Here is a 27369-nt window from a genome sequence, read left to right on the forward strand (position 1 = left end):
TTATTAGTATGTGATATTCAAATTTACTAGATACCAAAGATTTTCCCAACATGTTTGTACCAATATACACACCTGCTAGCAGTATATGAAACTTCTTGCAGTTACATATTCTTGCTATTACATCATATTGTCAGACTTTAAAACTTTTTGCCAATATGGTAGATGTTAGTAGTTGCTCATTGTGTCTTCAATTTGCATTGACCTAATCACTAATAAGTGGAACAACTTTTCCCGTGCTTGTTGACCATTCAGGTTGCTTCTTCCACAAAGTGCAATTTGACTTGTTGGCTCATTTTCTTGTAAGGTAGGGAGTTTTTTGTATGCTTTGCACCACAGTTATTACATTTTGTAGTTTTTTTTCTATCCTGTTTATGATGTGTTTTGATAAATAGATGCTGTTATGTAAAGGCAGTCAGTTTGACTTACACTTTAAATTTTCACTTGCTTTTATATATCTTCTTTTAAAAGTCCTCCTATTCAAGGTCAGAAAGTTCCTATATTTTATCTTCTTTAAAGTTTCGACTTCGACATTCAAATTTTTAATCAATTGAGATTATATCTTATGTATGGTATGAAGTAAAAATTAAATTTCATCATTTCCTTCATGGCTAATCAGTTGTTAGAGCATTATTAATGTATTCATTACATAGTCCATCATTTCTATTTATAGCCACTGGTTCATAAATAAAGTTGACAATTATTTTTCTTTTTCTGGGCTCTTGATTCTCTTCCATTTGTCAAATTTTCTATCACTGAACTGCATAATTTATTGCAATCATTATATTTTTATAATTATTTTTGTCTGACAAGGCAAGTTCTTACTCTTTTAAAAAAATTATTCTAATTATTCTTTAACTTTTGCTTTTCCAGATTTTGGGATTAACTAGTCATAGTTGGGATTTGAATTGTCTTATATTCTGAATATTAACTCATGTTTGGAATATCAAGGGTAGGTGATACTGAGAAAAATTACTGAAAACACACACACAGACATATACACACAGTGCAACATTTACATTTATTTCCTTCAATAGGCTAAGCAGAGAACTAATTAGTGGAGATGGGGCAGTTTTATCCACTACCTTAGTAAGATTGGCCATCTTTCTGCATCAGCTACTGCTGACTTCCAATAGAGTTACATAGCGACTTCTAGAAATATTTTTTTCTTTCAGTCTGCACAAGGATTGAAGTAATCTATGTGTGGTTCTAAAAAACAAAACAAAACAAAACAAAAACAACAACAACAAAAAACTCAGTTCAGCATTTTACAGAGAAATACAGACCGATGTGTATTGTATGCTTAATGGCACGCAGCAGACTGTACTTTAGTGACAAAACTTCTACTATGGGACTTGTTTACACCTGCCAGAAGTAAGTGTGTATGTGTGTTTCTCCCAAATATAAATAACTTATTTATGGTACTTTATTTTTAGGTATAAACTTTTTTTTAATATGAATTCTTCTCAAAAATATATTCAAAAACCAGCTTCACATAATCAAGTTTATGCCATTTCTTAAGAAAAACATGCTTATAATTTGTCATAGTGAAAATACTTCATTAAAATTTAGGTTTCTGGGGAAAAGATGTAAGACACTTTTATAAATATTTATAAAAATTACATATATCACTGATTAGAATTGTTCTGAATTAATAGAAGAATAGAAGAATTTGGAAAGAATTGTCAACTTTCAGACATTGAGTCTTTCTTTTTTTTTTTTTTCTTATATTCTTGTTTTGTTTTTTTTTTTTATTTATTTATTATTATTATACTTTAAGTTGTAGGGTACATGTGCAGCACACCAACATTGAGTCTTTCAATCCATGAACATAGTATGTCATTGTATCTATTCAGGTATTCTTCATTGTTCTTAATAAAGTTTCATAATTTTTTCCTTAAAGATGTTCTACATACATCCTTTGTTAAATTTAATCCCCAAATATACTTTGTATATTTATTGACACTGTTGTAAATAATACTTCTTAAACTTTATTTTCTAACTGGTACTGCTATATAAAATTTTAATTAATTTTATATTGATTTTGTACCTAGAAAACTTTCTAACTTCTCTTATAATGGTGGTAATTTTTAATATATTCTTTTGCATTTTCTACAAAGTCAATCTTATCATAGAATAGTGATAGGTCATATATATTGCATATTTATTCCTTCTCTTTTTTGTGTGATCAATCTTGTCAGAAGTTTGTGTATTTTATTAGTTGTATTAGTTTCCTATATCTGCTGTAACAAAATACCACAAACTTGGTAGCTTAAAACAACACACATTTATTCTTGTACTGTTCTGGAAGTCAATAGTGTGCAATGAATCTCACAGGGCCATGATCCAATTGTTAGCCAGGCTGCATTGCTTCTGGAGGCTCCAGGGGGGCATCTATTTCTTATTTCTTCAGATCCTTGCCAATATATTCCTTGCTCCCAAGATCCGCCTTTGGCAAGTTAGAAACCCAAAAGAGCTGATGGTGTAGCTCCAGCTCAAGTTCAAAAGCCTAACAACGAGGGTAGTTGGTGGTGTAACTTATAATATACTCCTGGCAGGATCAAGACCCAAGAATAATCAATGTTTTGGTTTGAATACACACAGGAAAAGACCAATATCCCTGCTCACATAGGGAGAGGAAGTTCCCTCTAACTCAGCCTTTTTGTTCTATTTAGGTCTTCAACTGACTGGATGAAGCCCATCTATGTTGAGAGGGGTAATCGTCTTTATTCAACCTACTGATTCATATGTTCATCTCATCCAGAAACACTCTGACAAACACATCGAGAATATTTGTGCAAATATCTGGGCACTCCATGGTGCAGTCAAGTTGACACATACAATAGCCATCACACTTGGCTTGTGGCTACATAACGCCAATCTCTGCTGCTCTTGTCACATTGTCTTCTTTCTGTGACATTCTTACCTCCTTATACTCTCCTGTGATTACGTTTTAGACACAACCAAATAATTCAGGATAATCTCCCATTCTCAAAATTCTTAATTTGTATCTGCAAACTCTCTTTTGCCACAGAAGGTAAAATTCACACAACTCAGGGATTAGAGCGTGGATACATTTGGGGAAGGGGTTGTTTAACCTACCCCATTTCAGAACCACCTTTTGAGTCTGCTGATACTTTCTTTTTTTATTATTATTGTACTTTAAGTTCAGGGTACATGTGCACAACGTGCAGGTTTGTTACATAGGTATACCTGTGCCATGTTGGTTTGCTGCATCCATTAACTCATCATTTAGGTATTTGTCCTAACACTATCCCTCCCCCAATCCCCCACCCCCCAACAGACCCTGGTGTGTGATGTTCCTCTCCCTGTGTCCATGTGTTCTCATTGTTCAACTCCCACTTATGAGTGAGAACATGCGGTGTTTGGTTTTCTGTCCTTGTGATAGTTTGCTGAGAATGATGGTTTCCAGCTTCATCCATGTCCCTGCAAAGGACATGAACTCATCTATTTTATGGGCTGCATAGTATTCCATGGTGTGTATGTGCTACATTTTCTTTATCCAATCTATTATTGATGGACATTTGGGTTGGTTCCAAGTCTTTGCTATGGTGAATATAGTTCTGCAATAAACATACATGTGCATGTGTCTTTATAGTAGCATGATTTATAATCCTTTGGGTATATACCCAGTAATGGGATTGCTAGGTCAAATGGTATTCCTAGTTCTAGATCCTTGGGGAACCACCACACTGTCTTGCACTACGGTTGAACTAATTTACACTCCCACCAATAGTGTAAAAGGATTCCTATTTCTCCACATCCTCTCCAGCACCTGTTGTTTCCTGACTTTTTAATGATCACCATTCTAACTGGCGTGAGATGGCATCTCATTGTGGTTTTGATTTGCATTTCTCTGATGACCAGTGATGAGCATTTTTTCATATGTCTGTTTACTGCATAAATGTCTTCTTTTGAGAAATGTCTGTTCATATCCTTTGCCCACTTGTCGATGGGGTTGTTTGTTTTTTGGGGTTTTTTTTTGTAAATTTGTTTAAGTTGTTTGTAGATTCTGGATATTAGCCCTTTGTCAGATGGATAGATTGCAAAAATTTTCTCCCATTCTGTGGGTTGGCTGTTCACTCTGATGATAGTTTCTCTTGCTGTGCAGAAGCTCTTTAGCTTAATTAGATCCCATTTGTCTATTTGGGCTTTTGTTGCCATAGATTTTGGTGTTTTAGTATGAAGTCTTTGTCCATGCCTATGTTCTGAATGGTATTGCTTAGGTTTTCCTCTAGGGTTTTTATGGTTTTAGGTCTTACATTTAAGTATTTAATCCATCTCGAGTTAATTTTTGTATAAGATGTAAGGAAGGGATCCAGTTTTGAGTCTGCTGATACTTTCTACCTTTGTTTTTATTATTGCTTCCCTTTGGGTGTTATTCCCTGTTTGCTTTAGTTGGATGTGAAGTTTATCAACATTTTTTCCATTTCTAATATTAGAATTGAGAGTTATACATTTTTCTCCATATATTTCTTTGGGTGGATTCCACAAGTTTTAGTATATAAAATTTGTACTGTTATCTAATTCTAATTATTTTAAATTTGCCTTTGTGATTTCTTCTTTGACCTATGAGTAATTTACACGTGGTTTTAAATTTCCAAACATATGACAATTTTCTTTTTGTACTGAACCTACTCTAAATGCATTATGCGATTATAGGATATTAATTATTTAAAATTGAGAACTGGTTTATGGCAGTATGTGACAAATTTTTATGTAAAATCAATGAATACAATGTTCTGTACATACAAGCTCTACTCTAATCCTACTGCTGCAGGATTTCTTTTCTCCGTCACTTTGCAAGCCAGAGACTCCTGACTGGTGACACACCACCTGGGCCTCGCTCAGCCACACTGATATGCCCCAGAACTATAGCTTGTACCCACATTCAGCAGTTCTTGAGCTCTTGTACCCCACCCAAGAAGAATGAGAATATGGTGGACATCGAAGGATGGGGAGGGTGGTGAAGAATTTTACTGAGCGATGGAACAGCTCTCAGCAGAGAGGATGCAGCAGGGCGATTCTGCTACTGGAAGGTGGGAAAATCTCCCATGTGGCTGGTTTCAGGGCCTTTTATGGACTCAGAATGGGCAGTGCATGCTGACTGGCTTGTAAGTATGCAAAGTGAAGACACCACTCAAAGGTGAGTATGACAATGTAGAAAACCAATTAGGAAAGGGTAGATATATGTAAAATAGGTGAAGGGTGGAGATCAATCAGAGGAAAATGCACCAAACAGGAAGACAAGTTCTCAATCCAGTCCAAGGATTTAATTTTTAGCTTAGCATTTAGGCTTTAAACTGTCTTTGGCGTGGAGGTGGGGTTTCACCAGGGACCAGTTTCTGCCTAGGCATTTGGCTGCTTCCTGTTGCTCTCACTACTCCCACTTCTAATCCTGCTCATCATTCTCAGTTGGTTTCCAAGAAGCCTCCCCTGACTCCTGGACTAAGTGTCCACTTGTGTTCTTCCATTGTGCTCCAGGTATAACTAAGCAAAACTTTTTTCAGTACTGTAGTGCTGTTTCCTTCGTTTAATCTCCTACAAGTTCATAAGATGCTCAAGGATAAGAAGTAGATTTTATTCGTGTTTGTCTTTTCTGTTCCCAGCACTTTATCTGCTATATAAGTACTTGGTAAATAGTTATCAACCTAAACAACCAAATGAAGCAAATTTCTTAAAAAGCTTCCCTGCCCCACTCTCCTCTTTCATGTAAATAATATTTGCTGCACTCTAGAAATAATGCCAATCTGCCACAATAAAATTAGTGGAAAGCAGTGCAAATTTTCTTCTCTAATAAAAAAATTACCAAGGAGGAAATCAGTATTTTATCTAAAAGAGGTTACTTATCAAGGCAAAAGTGCTTATTTATCAAAGTCATATGCAGGTCAATGAAATGAGAACATGTAACCACTGAATTTAATTTTTGACTCTTGATAAGTGCATATGCCTTAATTCTTCTGAAATTACAATGTTGCGTGAACATATAGGTAAACTACGACAGAGATTACCTGTATGGAATCTAGGATATTATTAAGAAATAATAATGTTTATGTCTTTGAAACGAAGAAAATTCTAACTTGAACTCATTGTAGACTCAGAGTCAGGAAAAAATTATAAATCTTCTGGCCTGGCCCAATTCTTACATGATTTTACTAAGATCTAAGGTAAAAAATGAAGTATTGGCTTGAACATCTCCACCAATAGAACACTCACTACCTCTAACATTTTTAAGCTCAAAATTATTGTCTCTCAGGGATATGCTACTCTGATAGTGAAGTAAGTAATTCAATTAAATAAGGAAAGAGTAACTCATTTTCTTAAAATTCAGTAAAATTCCTCTTTTCCCTATACAAATAAATCTTCTCTCCCTGCATCATCTGTTTTTCTCAGTTTTGAGTGTAGGAGTCATCATAGCATTGTTTATCTGATCTAAAAAGCAATCCCCACACCAAGTAAACTTTCTATGAAAAAAATCTTAAACTTGGACTATTCAATAGAAGAAAAATAAATTTATTTTACAAAACCTGCAACATTAAAAAATCTCCCAATTTGGAGCATAGCAAGTATTAAATAATGTCATCTATTAGTCAAACTTAATTTGACTACAGTTAATCATTTTAAATTCCCAAATATATGGAGAAAATTTTGAAATGTGCTCTCAATTTAGAACTAGAGAATTCTAAAGTATAGGAAAATGTTTGTAACTCAAGGAAGGTTAAGTAATGTCTGAATTCCTTCAAATACAGGAGGTCCTAGAAGTGAAAATGTTCTGGAAATGTGGTAAAGACAAGGATGGGGATGCTAGCAGATATTATAATAGAAAATACCTAGTACTGAGGCCACACGTGCCATAAATATTTATCCTTTTTCACTAAAAGTTTTTGCCTCAGTTAATGATGGTTTCATTGCAAAAACGCAAAGTCCATGTTTTCACCTGTCCCTGTAGCCGTAGTCTTTTCTATGTAACTATGTAGTGCCCTGTCACTCTGACTCTGGGCTAGGCCACATGACTTGCCTTAGACAAAGGAATATTAATAAGTTAATATACACCGAAGTTTGAATAGTGCTTGGGTGTAGAGATTCATCTAGCTCTTCTACCTCTGTCTTTTCCATGAGATCACGCCCAGGCTATCCTGCTAGGGGGTGCAAGACATGTGGAGCAAAGTCAAGTCTGTCCGGCCAGCAGCCAGACAACCACAGATGCCAGAGTCACCATCTGACAGACATACAAGTGCTTCCAGTTGAGATCAGAAAAGCTGTTCACACTGAATTACTGACTCACAAATTTATGAACCGGTATTTATATGAAATAAATACCTATTTTTTTAAGTCAATGTGTTTTGGATTTAATTTTATTTATTTATTTATTTATTTATTTATTTATTTATTTATTTATTCATTTATTATTTTAGATGGAGTCTCGCTCTGTTGCCCAGGCTGGAGTGCAGTGATTCAATCTCAGTTCACCGCAGTCTCTGCCTCCCGGGTTCAAGCAATTCTCCTGTCTCAGCCTACCAAGTAGCTAGGATTACAGGCATGTGCCACCACACCTGGCTAATTTTTGTATTTTTATGGGAGACAGGGTTTTACCATATTGTTCAGACTGGTCTCAAACTCGTGACCTCAGGTAATCCTCCTGCCTTGGCCTCCCAAAGTGCTGGGATTACAGGAGTGAGCCACTGCTGCTGGCCCCATCTCTTTGTATTTAATTCAATAGACACTTATTTCCTTTAGCTCTCTCCCTTGTCACTACAAAACACCCCATGATTTGACAGCCTTGGAAGTCAACTTTTAGGGTGAGCAAAACAGCATTCACAAGGAACAAGGAATTTCCCTCAAAGCAAGCATCAGGAATAGTGTGGTAAAATGGAGAGTAATAGGATCCAAAATAGTAATGGCAAAGGCTCTTCACCCATTAACACTATTTCCGCTGTTCTCACTTCTTCAGCACCCATGGAAGTAGGACCTACGATTTAAGCACATCTCCCAAGTTCATATTGTCCACCACAATTAGTGATATTCTCAGTAAAAGAGGAGGGTGATGCCAAGTAGAGAACAGCTATTAAAAACACAAAAACAACACACGGAACAATTTATTGTGGCAGAAGCAAAATAAATGGATATGAGAGAAATAGCACTTTCAATATCCACACTAAAATGTTCAAAGAAAGAAGTAAGGATATTGGAAATGTCAAGGAAAAAAAACACAATTAAAGAAACAAGCAAATATAGAAATAATTGAAAATAAGCAGTATAAAAACAGAATTGTTAAAATAAAGAGTTGACTAGGGAGGTTAAATAATATAATATATTCCATCAAAAAATGAAATACTGGCCTGAAATGTCAAGCCTAGGACTTTCAAACAAGGCAGAAATGTAGCATTCATAGTGAAAGAAACGTTAAGCAATATAAAGGATAGAAGAAAAACTTTTCATATCCATATAATAAGCATTATAAAATCAGATAAAAATAAAGGGGGAGAAAATATATAACAATTAGCAATATTTCAAAATTAAAGAAATGTATAAGAATCTGATTAAATGGGCTCATAAAGATTAGAAAAGTAAAGGTTATAACTAATTATGAAATTTGAGATTATCTAAATTCAACGGAAAAATTTCCATGAGTAAAAACAGATCACCCAAAAGGATATGACAAGAATCATGTAGGCCTGAGATGAAAATTAATAGAGTAATAATAATGAAGTGGTAAAGGAAAGAAATTGCAGATGTGGGATATTATAACCAGCTAAATTATCACTTAAATATGCTGCTGAAGTGCAAATATTCCCAAGAATTAATCTCTTAGAAATTTTAGCACAGCTAGACCCTCTCTAAAAAAAAAAAAAGTCTTAGAGTAAGTAATCCAGAAGAAAGACAATGAAAGCAGTAAGATATGGGAATTAAATAACTTAATGACTGATCCCCCAAATAGTAAAGTGTATCCGTAGTACATTTCTAAGTAATAACCATATGGTGATATAGAAGGACCAAGAAGAAAAACCAAAAGAAGTGAGAGAGAGCTTTACAGGTATTGATAAACTTAAGAGGTTGATTGGGAAAAATAAACAAAAAACTATAAGCCCAATAAGTTAGGGGTAGCTTAATGAAATTGAAAGAGAATAGAATACCTTCCAACTACCAGAATGACAGTTAGTCTATGGAACTTAGTGAAAGAGACAGATAAAAACCAAAAATAAGGTAATGCAAATAGAAAACATGAAATGAGATTGCAGAAACAAGTGAAATTTGTAATACATTTAACTGGGTAAATATGCTAATCAAAAGACAAAGATTTGAACTGGGTAATCTGACAGGGACAATGTGAAGTATTTACCATACCCTATTTTTCTTCTTGGGTACACAGGAGAAAAAGGTATATTCTAGTTTTCCTTACAGCTAAAGTGGGACATGTGCCTGATTTCTGAACTGCGGTAATTGGCCAGAAGTGACGGAAGTCATTTTCAACCCTGGTCCTTAAAAATGTGATGTTCTAATTGCCCCTTCCCGTACTGGATTGACTTAAAAACTTAGGTGTTACAGATCTTGTGGCATGCTCCTGAATTATGGAGTAGAACCATTTGGAGTAGAGCCATGACAAACAGTTTTGTTTCTCCCATCAAACTAGATGTGAGTGAGAAAAAATAAATCGTTATGATTTTTTCTTTTTCTTTTTTTTATTTGTTACTACCTATTAGCGTAGCCCCATTCTGACTAATATTGAAAGAAAGGGTTTTCACCATAAATTAATTCTAAAAGACAGTCCAAATAAAGAAAGATTCTTTTGAAGACTGTTAAGCTGAAAGTAAAGATATTGTTCAAGGACATCATTCCCTGCTTTGATAAGGATCTGGCCTCTCTGGTGCTGACTTTAGTGTAAGAATCAAGAAAATGATATGCTTATATGCCTTCTCATAAAGTAAGGCAAGATGATTTCTAGTGTAAACTCCTCTGGAATTGCACTGTAAGCCTGAATTGAAAATAACAGAGGTGCTATAAAGATTTAGCATTTTGCTCAACTCTGGCAGGACATAGGCTTCATGAAAAGTGTCTCTTGGCAGCCATGCACCACATAGAGAAAAAGCAATGAAACAGTCGCACAAAGATATGCTGCTCTGTTCTTGGTTGCTTAACTACTGTATTTCCATTAAGTCCTGATACTCTCATTAAAGAAATGAGGAATATATAAATTTGTAAGTCATAAATTTATACCAGGTATGTATTTATTCTTTTCCTACCAATTCATAAGCTATGTATAATGCTGAACACACTTAAAAAGAAGAGGATGGAAAATAATATACTGGGCAATGTGAAAGAAATATGATTAGCAGGGGGGAGGTTCCAAGATAGTCGAATAGGAACAGCTTCAGTCTACAGCTCCCAGCATGAACAATGCAGAAGATGGGTGATTTCTGCATTTCCAGCTGAGGTACTGGGTTCATCTCACTGAGGCTTGTTGGACAGTGGGTGTAGGACAGTGGGTGCAGCCTACAGACTGTGAGCCGAAGCAGGGCAAGGCATCACCTCACCAGGGAAGCGTGAGGGGTTGGGAAATTCTCTTTCCAAGCCAAGAGAAGCCATGACAGAGGGCACCTGGAAAATCGGGTCATTCCCACCCTAATACTGCACTTTTCCAATGGTCTTAAGAAATGGCACACCAGGAGATTATATCCTGCACCTGGCTGGAAGGGTCCCATGCCCATGGAGCCTTCCTCATTGCTAGCACAGCAGTCTGAGATCAAACTGCAAGGTGGCAGTGAGGCTGGGGGAGGGGTATCTGCCATTGCTGAGGCTTGAGTAGGTAAACATAGGGGCCAGGAAGCTAAAACTGGGTGGAGCCCACTGCAGCTCAAGGAGGCCTGTCTGCCTCTGTAGACTCCACCTCTGGGGGCAGGGCATAGCTGAACAAAAGGCAATAGAAACTTCTGCAGACTTAAATGTCTCTGTCTGACAGCTTTGAGGAGAGTACTGGCTCTCCCAACACAGGGTTTGAGATCTGAGAACAGACAAACTGCCTCCTCAAGTGGGTCCCTGACCCCCGAGTAGCCTAACTGGGAGGCACCTCCCAGTAGGGACCGAATGACACCTTATATGGCCGGGTGCCCCTCTGAGACAAAGCTTCCAGAGGAACGATCAGGCGGCAACATTTGCCGTTCTGCAATATTTGCAGTTCTGCAGCCCCCACTGGTGATACCCAGGCAAACAGGGTCTGGAGTGGACCTCCAGCAAACTCCAACAGACCTGCAGCTGAGGGTCCTGACTCTTAGAAGGAAAATTAACAAACAGAAAGGACATCCACACAAAAACCCCATCTGTACGTCACCATCATCAAAGACCAAAGGTAGATAAGACCACAAATATTGGGGAAATACAGAGCAGAAAAGTTGAAAATTCTAAAAATCAGAGTGCCTCTCCCCCTCCAAAGGAATGTAGCTCCTCCCCAGCAATGGAACAAAGCTGGACGGAGAATGACTTTGACAAGTTGAGAGAAGAAGGCTTCAGAAGATCAGTAATAACAAACTTCTCCGAGCTAAAGGAGGATGCTCGAACCCATTGCAAAGAAGCAAAAAACCTTGAAAAAAGATTACACGAATGACTAACTAGAATAAACAGAGTAGAGAAGACCTTAAATGACCTGATGGAGATGAAAACCCTAGCATGAGAACTACGTGACACATGCACAAGCTTCAGTAGCCGATTCAATCAACTGGAAGAAAGGGTATCAGTGATTGAAGATCAAATGAATGAAATGAAGTGAGAAGACAAGTTTAGAGAAAAAAGAGTAAAAAGAAATTAACAAAGCCTCCAAGAAATATGGGACTATGTGAAAAGACCAAATCTACATCTGATTGGTGCACCTGAAAGTGATGGGGAGAATGGAACCAAGTTGGAAAACCCCTTCAGGATATTATCCAGGAGAACTTCCCCAACCGAGCAAGGCAGGCCAACATTCAAATTCAGGAAATACAGAGAATGCCACAAAGATACTCCTCGAGAAGAGCAACTCCAAGACACATAATTGTCAGATTCACCAAGGTTGAAAGAAGGAAAAAATGTTAAGGGCAGCCAGAGAGAAAGGTCAGGTTACCCACAAAGGGAAGCCCATCAGACTAACAGTGGATCTCTCGGCAGACACTCTACAAGCCAGAAGAGAGTGGGGGCCAATATTCAACATTCTTAAAGAAAAGAATTTTCAACCCAGAATTTCATATCCGGCCATACTAAGCTTCATAAGTGAAGGAGAAATAAAATCCTTTACAGACAAGCAAATGCTGAGAGATTTTGTCACCAGCAGGCCTGCCTCACAAGAGCTCCTGAAGGAAGTACTAAACATGGAGAAGAACAACCGGTACCAGCCACTGCAAAGACATGCCAAATTGTAAAGACCATCAATGCTAGGAAGAAACTGCATCAACTAACGAGCAAAATAACCAGCTAACATCATAACAACAGGATCAAATTCACACATGACAATATTAACCTGAAAAGTAAAGGGGCTAAATGCTCCAATTAAAAGACACAGACTGGCAAATTGGATGAAGAGTCAAGACCCATCAGTGTGCTGTATTCAGGAGACCCATCTCATGTGCAGAGACACACGTAGGCTCAAAATAAAGGGATGGAGGAAGATCTACCCAGCAAATGGAAAACCAAAAAAAGCAGGGGTTGCAATGCTAGTCTCTGACAGAACAGACTTTAAACCAACAAAGAAAAAAAGAGACGAAGAAGGCCATTACATAATGGTAAAGGGATCAATTTAACAAGAAGAGTTAACTATCCTAAATATATATGCACCCAATACAGGAGCACCCAGATTCATAAAGCAAGTCCTTAGAAAGTTACAAAGAGACGTAGACTCTCACACAATAATAATAGGAGACTTTAACACCCCACTGTCAACATTAGACAGGTCAACGACACAGAAAGTTAACAAGGATATCCAGGAATTGAACTCATCTCTGCAGCAAGCAGACCTAATAGACATCTACAGAACTCTCCAGCCCAAATCAACAGAATATACATCGTTCTTAGCACCACATCACACTTATTCCAAAATTGACCACATAGTTGGAAGTAAAGCACTCCTCAGCAAATGTACAAGAATAGAAATTATAACAAACTGTCTCTCAGACCACAGTGCAATCAAACTAGAACTCAGGACTAAGAAACTCAATCAAAACCGCTCAACTACATGGAAACTGAACAATCTGCTCCTGAATGACTACTGGGTACATAACGAAATGAAGGCAGAAATAAAGATATTCTTTGAAACCAATGAGAACAAAGACAAAACATACCAGAATCTCTGGGACACATTTAAAGTAGTGTGTAGAGGGAAATTTATAGCACTAAATGCCCACAAGAGAAAACAGGAAAGATCTAAAATTGACACCCTAGCATCACAATTAAAAGAACTAGAGAAGCAAGAGCAAGCACATTCGAAAGCTAGCAGAAGACAAGAAATGATGAAGATCAGAGCAGAACTGAAGGAGATAGAGACACAAAAAGACCCTTCAAAAAATCAATGAATCCAGGAGCTGGTTTTTTGAAAAGATCGACAAAATTGATAGACTGCTAGCAAGACTAATAAAGAAGAAAAGAGAGAAGAATCAGAGAGATGCAATAAAAAATGATAAAGGGGATATCACCACTGATCCCACAGAAATACAAACTACCATCAGAGAATACCATAAATACCTCTACACAAATAAATTAGAAAATCTAGAAGAAATGGATAAATTCTTGGACACATACACCCTCCCAAGACTAAACCAGGAAGAAGTTGAATCCCTGAATAGACCAATAACAGGCTCTGAAATTGAGGCAATAATTAAGAGCCTACCAACCAAAAAAATCAGGACCAGAGGATTCACAGCCAAATTCTACCAGAGATACAAAGAGGAGCTGGTATCATTCCTTCTGAAACTATTCCAATCAATAGAAAAAGAGGGAATCATTCCTAACTCATTTTATGAGGCCAGCATCATCCTGATACCAAATCCTGGCAGAGACACAACAAAAAAAGAATTTTAGACCAATATCCCTGATGAACATTGATGAAAAAATCCCCAATAAAATACTGGCAAACCAAGTCCAGCAGCACATCAAAAAGCTTTTCCTCCATGATCAAGTGGGCTTCATCCCTGGGATGCAAGGCTAGTTCAACATTCGCAAATCAATAAATGTAATCCGGCATATAAACAGAACGACATGATTATCTCAATAGATGCAGAAAAGGCCTCTGGCAAAATTCCACAGCCCTTCATGCTAAAAACTCTCAATGAATTCCATATCGATGGAACGTATCTCAAAATAATAACTATTTATGACAAACCCACAGCCAATATCATACTGCATGGGCAAAAACTGGAAGCATTCCCTTTGAAAACTGGCACAAGACAGGGATGCCCTCTCTCACCACTCCTATTCAACATAGTGTTGGAAGTTCTGGCCAGGGCAATCAGGCAGGAGAAAGAAATAAAGGGTATTCAATTAGGAAAAGAGGAAGTCAAAATGTCCCTGTTTGCAGATAACATGATTGTATATGTAGAAAACCCCATCATCTCAGCCCAAAATCTCCTTAAGCTGCTAAGCAACTTCAGCCAAGTCTCAGGATATAAAATCAATGTGCAAAAATCACAAGCATTCCTATACACCAATAACAGACAAACAGAGAGCCAAATCATGAGTGAACTCCCATTCACAATTGCTTCAAAGAGAAAAAAATACCTAGGAATCCAACTTACAAGGGATATGAAAGACCTCTTCTAGAAGAATTACAAACCACTGCTCAATGAAATAAAAGAGGACACAAACAAATTCCATGCTCATAGATAGGAAGAATCAATATTGTGAAAATGGTCATACTGCCCAAGGTAATTCATAGATTCAATGCCATCCCCATCAAGCTATCAATGACTTTCTTCACTGAATTGGAACAAAACTACTTTAAAATTCATATGGAATCAAAAAAGAGCCCACATTGCCAAGACAATTCTTAGCCCAAAGAACAAAGATGGAGGCATCACGCTACGTGACTTCAAACTATACTACAAGTCTACAGTAACCAAAACAGCATGGTACTGGTACCAAAACAGAGATATAGACCAATGGAACAGAACAGAGCCCTTGGAAATAATATCACACATCTACAACCATCTGATCTTTGACAAACCTGACAAAATCAAGAAATGGGGAAAGGATTCCTTATTTAATAAATGGTGCTGGGAAAACTGGCTAGCCATGTGCATATGTAGAAAGCTGAAACTGGATCCCTTCCTTACACTTTATACAAAAATTAATTCAAGATGGATTAAAGACTTAAATGTCAGATGTAAAACCATAAAAACCCTAGAAGAAAACCTAGGCAATACCATTCAGGACATAGGCATGGGCAAGGACTTCATGTCTAAAACACCAAAAGCAATGGCAACAAAAGCCAAAATTGACAAATGGGATCTAATTAAACTAAAGAGCTTCTGCACAGCAAAAGAAACTACCATCAGAGTGAACAGGCAACCTACAGAATGGAAGAAAATTTTTGTAATTTGCCCATCTGACAAAGGGCTAATATCCAGAATCTACAAAGAACTTAAACAAATTTACAAGAAAAAATCAAACAACCCCATCAAAAAGTGGGTGAAGGATATGAACAGACATTTCTCAAAAGAAGACATTTATGCAGCCAACAGACACATGAAAAAATGCTCATAATCACTGGCCATCTGAGAAATGCAAATCAAAACCACAATGAGATACCATTTCACACCAGTTAGAATGGTGATCATTAAAAAGTCAGGAAACAACAGGTTCTGGAGAGGATGTGGAGAAATAGGAACACTTTTACACTGTTGTTGGGACTATAAACTAGTTCAACCATTGTGGAAGACTGTGTGGCAATTCCTCAAGGATCTAGAACCAGAAATACCATTTGACCCAGCCATCCCTTTACTGGGTATATACCCAAAGGATTATAAATCATGCTGCTATAAAGACACATGCACACGTATGTTTATCGTGACACTATTCACAATAGCAAAGACTTGAAACCAACACAAATGTCCATCAATGATAGACTGGATTGAGAAAATCTGGCACATATATACAATGGAATACTATGCAGCCATAAAAAAGGATGAGTTCATGTCCTTTTTAGGGACATGGATGAAGCTGAAAACCATCATTCTCAGCAAACTATCGCAAGGACAGAAAACCAAACACGGCATGTTTTCATTCATAGGTGGGAATTGAACAATGAGAACACTTGGACACAGGGTGAGGAACATCACACACCGGGGCCTGACATGGGGTGGGGGGAGCAGGGAGGGATAGCATTAGGAGATATACCTAATGTAAATGATGAGTTAATGGCTGCCACACACCAACATGGCACATGTATACATATGTAACAAACCTGCACGTTGTGCACATGCACCCTCGAACTTAAAACTTAAAGTCTAATAATAATAATAATAATAAAAGAAAAACTTCTTTAAAAAAAAAAAAAGAAAAAGAAAAACTCCAGGCATAGTGGCTCATGCCTGTGATCCCAGCAAGTGAGAGGCCTGCTGGGCAGACCACATGAGCTCAGGAGTTGGAGACCAGCCTGAGCAACAGGGCAAAACCTTGTCTCTACAAAAAAATATGAAAATTATCCATGCATGGTAGTGGGCACCTATAGCCCCAGCTACTCTGGAATAAAGAAATGGGAGGATCACTTGAGTCCTGGAAACGGAGGTTGCAATGAGCCAAGATCACGCCACTGCACTCCAGCCTAGGTGACAGGGAGAGACCCTGTCTTTTTAAAAAAAGCAAAACAAAACAAAACAAAACACCTTGAGACTGTTGCTTTGGAAAAGCAGTAAGGAGGCTTGCTATCTGTGAGTAGTATTACTATTATTATGTTTTTTGTTTACATAAAAACATATAACATGTTTTTATTTTCGTAATCAAAAAAATACATCATAGAACTTAAAAGAAATCTAAAGAGATGTAGAAGGGGGGATTCTATCTAAATATAGATCCTAGGGATTGGGATTCCTTCACATATTTGAAGACAAGATTGTTGAAATAATGTTGTCTATAATTTGTATCTATATAAAGGCAATTTTAAAATACTGAAAAAAAAGATGATTAGCAATGTTAATTTCAGAATAAATAGAATTTAAAGCAGAATATCATTAGCAATAAATGGTGACCTTGTATTGAGTTGCTAAAAGAAACAAAAGACCTAAAAGATAAGGTATTAATTAATACATCAGCACATAAAAATATATACGTAATCTTTGACATCGGTTGAGAGATTATGAAGAGAAAAAGCTAAATCAGTAATTGTAGTTAGAGATTTTAATAGATTTGTATCAGAAACAGATAGCCAAGGCAACAAAAACTTCATACATATGATAATTAGTAACTATAAACCAAAAGATACATAACTAACCTCATACCCAGTGAGCATACTTTTTCTTTTCTAAGCACAGATGAAGCATTCACACAATTCAATCCAGTATTGAGTCACAAAAAACTCTCAATAAATTGCAAAGAAGCAATATTTTAGAGAGTTTTCCAACTGTTATTTAATAAAATTAGAAATCAAAACTAGGGGAGGGTGGACCAAAAAAAATTAAAACGGAATGAAAACTCTTAGAAAAACCCCAAATGCCTATAAACTAAAAAAAGAGAAATTTATGAGTAAAAGTATTAAATTTACAGCGGAATGAGAATAAAAGCCCTACATGTTAAAATGTCTGGGAACTAGTTAAGGCAGGACTTTGAGGGGCATATATTTTCTAAAAGTTATTCATCAGAAGACAAAAAAATTATAAATAAGTGAGCTAAATATTCCCTCAAATACTAGAAAAATAAACAAGAAAAATAAGTGAAAGAAATAAGAAGAAGTAATGATGATAAGGACAGAAACTAATAAAGTAGAGTAAAACATAAATAATAGTAGCTAACATGTTTACAGTGCATATGCTAAGGGCCACTTTAAATGCTTTACATAGATTAATTCACCCAATCTTCACAAGCCACTTACAGATAGGTAAAATTATTCATTGTTTATTTTACAGATGAGTAAATCAATACACAGGAAAATTACATATTTTTTTCAAGATCACAGGCTAATCAGGAACAGAGACTGATTTATAATCTGTGTTTTTATCCACTGAGCAACAGTAACCCAAAAGTTGGTTTTTCTTTGGAGAAGACTACTAAAGTAGATAAGTCCCCAGAAAGGCTGATTAAGGAGAGAAGAGAAAGAAAAGGATTCCTGTTTCATTCAGAGTAATTAAGGGTAGTTGACACTGCAAAACCCCAAAAATCACTTGGTTTAACACATAAATGTTTATTTCTTGCTTTCCTCAGAATCCTTGGCCAGTCAAATCTACAGGGTATCTCTCCTCAAGCAGTAATCAGGGGTCTATGATTTCCATGACAGAAGAAGAAAGAGAAGAATAATGGTTGCTAGCTGTTAACTTCCTTGGCCTGGAAGTCATACTCTCTGCTCACCTCTCATCGGTTTGGACCAACCTGTAGTCCCATAGTGAGGGTAATTACATAGAAAAGCACATGCATACTTTGGTGAACACTAACAACCTCTGCAATAAACACAAATAAGGTAAAGGCAGACTACAAAAAGAATAAAAATATATAAACAGATTTTTTTAAAGTATTATTATTATTCAGAGTCTTGCTCTGTTGTCTAGGCTGGAGTGCAGTGGTGTGATCATGGTTCACTGCAGCCTCAACCTCTCACCTCAGCCTCCCAAGTAGCTAGGACTACAGACATACACCCACCACACCTAGCTAATTTTGTATTTTTTATAGGGACAAGGTCTCACTATGTTGCCCAGGCTGGTTGCAAACTCCGGAGCTCAAGTAATCCTTCTGCCTTGGCCTCCCAAAGTGCTGGGACAAAAGGCATGAGCCACTGCACTGGGCCAAATATATATTATTTTTACAGGAATGTTTGGAAGGCTACTCAACAATAAATTTGACAACCTAGCTTCAATAGACAAATTCTTGGGCAAAGATTAAGGACCAAAATTGGAACAAGAAGAATGTTAAAGAATAGCCAAGGCCAGGCACAGTGGCTCATACCTTTAATCCCAGCACTTTGGGAGGCCAAGGTGGGTGGATCACAAGGTCAGGGGTTTGAGACCAGCCTGACCAACATGGGGAAATGCTGTCTCTACCAAAAACACAAAAATTAGCCAGGCATGCTGGTGCACACCTGTAATCCCAACTACTCAAGAGGTTGAGTCAGGAGAATTGCTTGAACCCAGGAGGTGGAGGTTGCATTGAGCCAAGATCGCCAGAGTGAGACTGTCTCAAAACAAACAAACAAACAACAACAAAAAAGAATAGCCAAACATTAACAAAAATGGGAATGGTAATCAAAAATCTCTCTCTCTCCTTGCCTTGCTTCACAAAAATAAAAAATAAAAATAAAGCCCCTGTTCCAGCTATCAACTAATTATCCTTCAGCTGCATCCCTTCTTTGTTATCCTGCTTTGAGATAGTAAAGCTGGAGCCTGTAAACATTTCTTCTTTTCCAGATGGCATGATGGTAAGTTTTGTCAGTAGAGGACGCTGGGGGACACTGCAGGAGGAACAACTTCTCTCCTTGGTTTCCAAATGCTACTCCTCTCTTTTGCAGTGATACCGTGTCCCTAAAAAAGTGTAAAATTAGCCAGGTGTGGTGGGTGCATATCTGTAGTCCTAGCTACTTGGGAGGCTGAGGTGAGAGGTCGAGGCTGCAATGAACCCTGATCACACCACTGCACTCCTGCCTATGCAACAGAGCAAGGGCTTCTGCAGCACTCAGCCTGCATGAGGGACACCCACTGGCACTCAGTCCTTCTAGTGAGTTCCTGTGGAACCCCCATGGTGGCATTCTGGCAAGCTCTACCAGCCCGCCAGCCAGCCTCCCAGCCAGTCTCCCAGGAGGGAGTTCGGTGGCATCTCCACAAGCAGTTTTGTTGGCAAGTTCTGCAGGCTTCCAGCTGACATTCAGGGTGTCTCACAGGTGATCCAGCAGACAGTATTCCAGCAAGTTCTGCTGCCCCCCAGTTGCCTTTCTAAATACTCTCACAGGCTTCCCAGTGGGTGCTTCCTGTTGAGTTTGAGCAGAACTTCATGGGCAGGCTTTCCAGAGGGCAGCTAACCTCCTGCAAGTTTTGTTTACACCCTAGCCACAGTTTTCTGATGATCAGCCTGGGCCTTTGACACCTCAGTCAACTTTTACACCACTCAGAGGGCTACAGGCACACTCTTTCTAACAAAGTTTAAATGAGCCCCTGTTGGAGGTGGGGGAACCCTCTTCCAAATTTGTTCCTCCCTTGGGTCCTCTGTCTTAGCCCTAGAAATTGTGACTTTTCCATATACATTCTACATCTGTATTCCTTGGAGTTCCTTCATTACCATTTAATAATTCTTTTTATTGCTTTTTCTGTTCAACTTATTCTATAACGTCTGTCTCCTGACTAGATCTTGACTGATATAGCCCAAGACCCAGACAGTTTCAAAAGGAGAGTGCACCAAATGTCAAGGCGCAGACAACCCCAATTTTACATGTCATCAAAAACAAAGAAAAAAGGAAAGGAAATTAATTTTATGATTCTAGTGCAATTCATATTCTCAATCTAGATTAGGACAGCACATTAAAACACAATTTCGTGTCCTTCAATAGGTGAATCTGTAAATGAGCTATGGCACATCTGACAATAGGATGTTATTCAGTGATTTAAAATGTGAGTGTTCAAACCATTTTTATAGGGCAGGAAGGAGAGCTGTATAGGTGAAGCAGAGGGGATTTTTAGAGCAGCACGATTATTCTGTATGATACTGTAATGGTGGATACATGCCATTATACATTTACCAAAACCCAGAAAATGTGCATCATCAGTGAATTCCAATGTAAACTACAGACTTTTGTGAATAATGTAACAATATTGGCTCATCAATTGTAATAAATGTAACATGCTAATGCAAGATGTTAGTAATACGGGAAACTGGGGTGGAGTGAAGAGTGTATGGGAACTCTCTATTTTCCACTCAATTTTTCTGAAACTTAAAACTGCTCCCTGCAAAGAAATAAAACAAAATTCCAGATCTAACTTACTTATGAATATAAATGCATAAATGCCAACATGATGACATGATGCTTTTGTTTCTTTCTCTATTTCTTTCTTTCTTTCTTTCTTTCTTTTTTTCTTTTTTTTTTTTTTTTTTTTTTTTTTTTGAGACAGGATCTTGCTCTGTCACCCAGGTGGGAGTGCACTAACAAGATCATAGCTCACTACAGCCTCAACCTCCTGGGCTCAAGCAGTCCTCCCATCTCAACCTCCCAAGAAGCTGGGACTAAAGGTATGTGCCACTACTCCCAGGTAATTTTTATATTTTTTGTTAAGATGAGGTCTCTGTCTTACCATGTTGCCCAGGCTAGTCTTGAACCCCTAGGCTCAAGTGATCTTCTTGCTTCAGCTCCTGAAAGGGCTGGAAACACAGGTGTGAGCCATCGCATCTGCTCAAATGCAAACATCTTAAAGCAAATATTAGATCAACAAATTCAGTATTATTTAAATAATTACATAATGATGAACTATGGTTTATATCAGGAATAATATAATGAATTGGCATAATAAATTTTTAATATAACAATATATTAATAAGTAAAAAGGAAAAATGACTTGGTCTTTTCAATAGATTCAGAAACACATCAATGAAGTTCAGCACTCATTTGTGACAAAAACTATCACAAACCAGGGAAGAAATAAATCTCCTTAATGTAATAAAATCTATATCCTGAAAATCAATAGTAAATGTAATTTTTAATGGAGAATATTTTAAAAAGTAAGACAATGTAAAAATTGTCTTTATATTGAGAAGATACTATAATTTGCATTGAACATCCAGCAGAATCAACAAACTATTAGAAAGAGTTCATCGAGCTTTCTGAACATAGAAAAATCAGCACATTTTCTTATCCCAGCAATAAGCAATTAGAATAGTAGTAGAAAATAAGATACCACTGAAGAAACTACAAAGTATACAGAAATTAACCTGATAAAATGCACAAAGCTTTTATAGGAAAAATTTTTAAACCCTATTGAAAGCCATAAAATAGACCTGAGTAAATACAGAGATTACTATATCCGTGGAAGGTTTGACTTAACATTGTAAAGATGTCAGTTCTTTCCAAAAGTGCTCTTTAAATTTCATTAGCACTGACTACTGGCTCTTTCCTCCAGACTTCACCGGGATAAACTATGAAAGAGGAAGGAAAGCACAGATCTGAGGATTTCACAGCTGTAACAAAAACAAATGAACACAAAGCTGTGAGAAACACCTTGGAAGACAAAAGGTAACTCAGGATATAATGTGGATGGAAACCGGCAGCATGGGGTAGGTAAATGTTAATGCCACAGCCAGGAAATAGAATAGAGGAAAACTATATTATTTTTAAACTTTATCATAGAATAATTTTTAAAAGAACAAAAATTAAGAGAATAGTGTATGGTACTCCCTTGTAACCTCCTTCACCCGTGTTCAACTTACAGAAAAACTTTTTAACTTATATTCCACACATCCCCCATTCACTTAGATACTTGGATACTCAAAAGGCTACTGTGCACGGGCATGGTGGCCCATGCCTGTAATCGCAACCCTTTGGGAGGCTGAGATGGGAGAATCGCTTGAGCTCAGGAGTTCAAGACCAGGCTGAGCGACATAATAAGACCCTGTCTCTATTAGAAATCAAAAAATTAGCCAGGTGTGGTGGTGCATGCCTGTAGTCCCAGCTACTCAGGAGGATGAAGTGGGAGAATTGCTGGAGCCCAGGAGGTCGAGGCTGCAGTGCGTTGTGATTGTACCACTGCACTCCAGCCTGGGCAACAGAGTGAGACCCTGTTTCAAAAAAAAAAAGAAAAAGAAAAAGAAAAGAAGGCTACTGTAGCATTAATTTTCAAATAATGACTGAGTAATAGAAAATCATAATCCCACTTCATTTATGAATGAACATGATGTGAACATTTTAAGTAAAATATTAGGTGATCAAATTTCATACTTACATTTAAAATAATATTTTTAAAACAATATAAGATGTTTCATAATGGAACCTATCAGTAGCATATGACACTGCTGATTCCTCTATTTCTTCATTTTCTTTTCTTGGCTTAAAAGTTAGAACTTTCTTTTGATTTTCCTCCTATCTAAGAAGTTACTCCCTCTCAAGCTTCTTTTTTGGTAAGTCCCCGTTTTTCCAATTTTTAGCATTAAATTTCACCAAGACTGTGTCTTCAGACCTTTCCTTTTCTTGATCTAAACTTATTTTCCAGGTCATCTCAACCATGCTTGCAACTTGAAATACCATGACTTCCAAATTTATATCTCGACGTTTGACTTGTCCTTAAATGAGAGACTCATGTATATAATTCCCTACTTCACATCTACACTTGAATATTTAATATACATTTAGGATAGCCATAATCATATTTTAAGCTTCCTCAATCATAATTTTGAGCTTCCCTCCTCTACCTGCCCACAACCCCACCAAGCCGTCTGTTCTTGTCCTCTTCATTTTATTAAATATCAACTTCATCCTTATAGCTGTCCATAGCTATACTCTGAATATATCTATGATTTCTCTTTAATAACTTGTATCTAATTCATCAGACATCCTGTTTAACACATCTTCAAACATACCAAGAATCAGACCACTTTGCCCTACCCCATAACTACCACTGGTTCAAAACTATTTCTTACTTGGATTGTGTAAAGCCTCTTAACTAATCTCCTTCAACTCATATCACCTCTTAAAACTCTTCTCCCCATCACAACTAGAGAGTTTTATTTTAAAAGTTTTTCATATACTTGATTTTTTAGAGTACTTTTGTGTTCACAGCAAAACTAAAGAGAAAGTAGAGAGTTCCCATATATTTCCTACCACTACACAAAAACAGCTTTCCACACTATCAAAATCCAGCCCCCAAAGTTAACACTGATGAGCCTACATTGGCACATAATTATCACCCAAAGTCTATAGCTTACATTATAGTTCACTGTTGGTGTAAATTGAATGTGTTTTGACAAATGTATAATGAGCTGCATCCACCACTATAGGGTCATACAGAGTAGTTTCACTGCCATAAAAGTCTTCTCTGCACTGCATACTCATCCTTCTCTTCCATCTGACCCCTGGAAACCACTGATCTTTTTACTGTCTCTATATTTTTGTCTTTTCAGAATATCATAGAGCTCAAATCACCCATTATGTACCCTTTCCAGATTGGTTCCTTTCACTTAGTATGCATTTATGGTTCCTCCGTGTCTTTTCATGGCTTGACAGCTCATTTGTTTCTTAGTGCTCAATAATATTCCATTGCCTGGATGTACCACAGTTTATTTTCCCATTCACCTACTGAAAAACATCTCATTCCTTCCAAGTTTTGGCAATTATAAATAAAACTACTATAAATATTTGTATGAAGATTTTTGTGTGGACAGTTTTCAACTCATTTGGTTAAATACCAAGGAGCATGATTGCTGTATTACATGTGAAGAGGTATGTTTAATTTTGTGCAAAACTGAAAAACTATCTTTCAAAATGGATACACCATTTTGCATTCCCACCAGCAATAAATTGGAGTTTCTGTTGTTCTAAATTCTCACCAGCATTTCACAGTGTTTGTGTTTTGAATTTTCACTATTCTATCAATAATATGTGTGTAGTGGTATCTCATTGTTACCTTAATTTGCAAACCTCCCTAATGGCATGTGATGTTAAACATATTTTATATGTTTGTTTTCCATCTATAAATCTCTGTGAGATGTCTGTTCAGATCTTTTGCTCATTTATAATCATTGTTTCCTTTTCTTTTTAAATCACTGAGTTTCAGAGACTCTTTAAAAATGTATGTTAGATCATTTTACTCCTATTCTCAAATAAAAATAATAATCACATTTAATCTTCACCATGAACTGTTCTAAGTGCTATTCAAATGGCATTCCATCCATTTTAAGATGTATATTCCTTTTTCTCTTCACTTTAAAAATATTTTAAATTGGAATATATCTCACTGCTGCTGGCCAGGGAGTAGTCATGACATAACTGTCATTGCCTATTTATGCAAATAAAAACTTGCTAAAGATTTTGATGTCATGGAAGAAAATTTCATAGACAGTAATAAAACATTTTTTTTAAATGTTGCATCACCAGTGGTCTTAAGGCAAACAAGAATGATATTGGGTAGAAAAAGAAAGACAAGGCCGGGTGTGGTGGCTCAAGCCTGTAATCCCAGCACTTTGGGAGGCCGAGACAGGCAGATCACGAGGTCAGGAGATCGAGACCATCCTGGCTAACACGGTGAAACCTCATCTCTACTAAAAAAAAAACAAAAAACAAAAAAAACTAGCCGGGCGAGGTGACGGGCGCCTGTAGTCCCAGCTACTTGGGAGGCTGAGGCAGGAGAATGGTGTAAACCTGGGAGGAAGAGCTTGCAGTGAGCTGAGATCCGGCCACTGCACTCCAGCCTGGGCGACAGAGCGAGACTCCATCTCAAAAAAAAAAAAAAAAAAAAAGAAAAAGTAAAAGACATAGACAATCTTGAATGTAAAAGTTAAAAAATCCTAAAAGTTACTAATTTTAAAAAATATTTTAATCCATTCATGCAACTTTTAGTTAAGACATGGAATGGTGATGTCATAGTATTTTGGGAAAACCCTAAATAAACCAACCCTCACAAAGGCTGAAACCTAGCATTGAATTATTTCAATACATATTTACATCAAGTTGATCCATCCCTACTCTATCTGACTGCCAGAGCAAAGTAAATATCCCCTGGAGAATGATAATATCATTCACAATCTCTCTAACTTTTACAGACAGTCTCTAGAATACACTAAAAAATTACCAAGCATGATAGCAGGAAGAAGTAACTAACAGAAAACCTGCAAGTAATAAAAATATTAGAATAATCAAACAAAAATATTAAAATCATATGATAAATATGCTCGAAAGAGCAGAGTAAAAGATGGAGACTATCCCCTGAGAAATGAATCAAATGGGCTGGGTGTGGTGGCTCATGCCTGTAATCCCAGCACTTTGGGAGGCCGAGGTGGGCAGATCACGAGATCAGGAGATTGAGACCATCCTGGCCAACATGGTAAAATCCCATCTATACTAAAAAAAAAAAAGAAAAGGAAAGAAAAGAAAAGAAATGAATCAAATGGAAATTCCTAGAACCAAAAAAGCAATAAAAAATTGAGAACTCAATAGATGAGGTTTATAACAAATTAAGCACAGAAGAAGAAAGAATTCAAAAACTGTTAGGTTAGTACAAAATATTTAGAACTATCTCCTAGTTTAACAGCAGATAAAGCAGGCCCAAAGAGAATAAGTGAATGCATCAAAATCATTATCACTATCTGGTGCCAGAGCTGAGCCTAGAGTCCCCTGGGCCTCAAGCTGAGTGCTCCATCTAGTACATCTTACACTTCACAATATTTTCTTCATCTCTTGAGGGCCCAGAAAATCTGACATCTCCAGAATGGCATACCCAGAGGAATGCAGAGAAACCATATGGGGGAAGAGAGAAGAAATAGAAGTTCAGCAGGCACTCTGATTGATTACTTTAAAGATAAGGAAAGTATCAAGGAGCATACTCCAGATGTGCTTGTTCCCTGGGGTACTACACCTGAATTAAAGTGTGCCAGGTCCATTAGGACTCTTCTCCTCCGTCCATTGCAAACAGCAAGAAACAGGTCCTCCTTAGTAAGGAAATCTACCAAAGGTTTACATTTGCCTTAGAGAAAAAGCCTCTGTAGAGAAGCCTTAATAGCTAGAAACCCCAAAGAAACAGGTAGCTACTGCTCATCTGCAACCTCCTGGCTCTCAGGAGAGTTTTAACCTGGAATTATTAGTGAAATGTTAACTATAAAATGTACTTGTGAAATAGACCAAGTGATTCTCAATCAAAAATGATTCTGACCCCCAAGGGGTTATTTAGCAATATCTGGAAACAATTTTAATTTTTATGACTAGGAGGATGCTACTGACATCTAGTGGATAGTAGCCAGAGGTGCTGTTTTACATTCTTCAACAAACAGGACAGTCCCTACAACAATAGCAAAATTATCTGATTCAAAATCTGTATAGTGCAAAGTTTTTTAAAATGGAAAACAGATTTCAAGAAAAAATGGATAGAGAGAGAGAGAATAAGAGACACATGGAACACAATTGAGAGGTCTAAAATATGAATAATTGGAATCCCATAAAGAGCACAGAAAATGGGATGGAAGCAGTAATATTCAAAGGGGAATGGGACAAGATCATGTGAAAAATCATAG

Source organism: Papio anubis, chromosome 8 (genome assembly GCF_008728515.1).
Source record: "Papio anubis isolate 15944 chromosome 8, Panubis1.0, whole genome shotgun sequence".
Classification (NCBI taxonomy): Eukaryota; Metazoa; Chordata; class Mammalia; order Primates; family Cercopithecidae; genus Papio; species Papio anubis.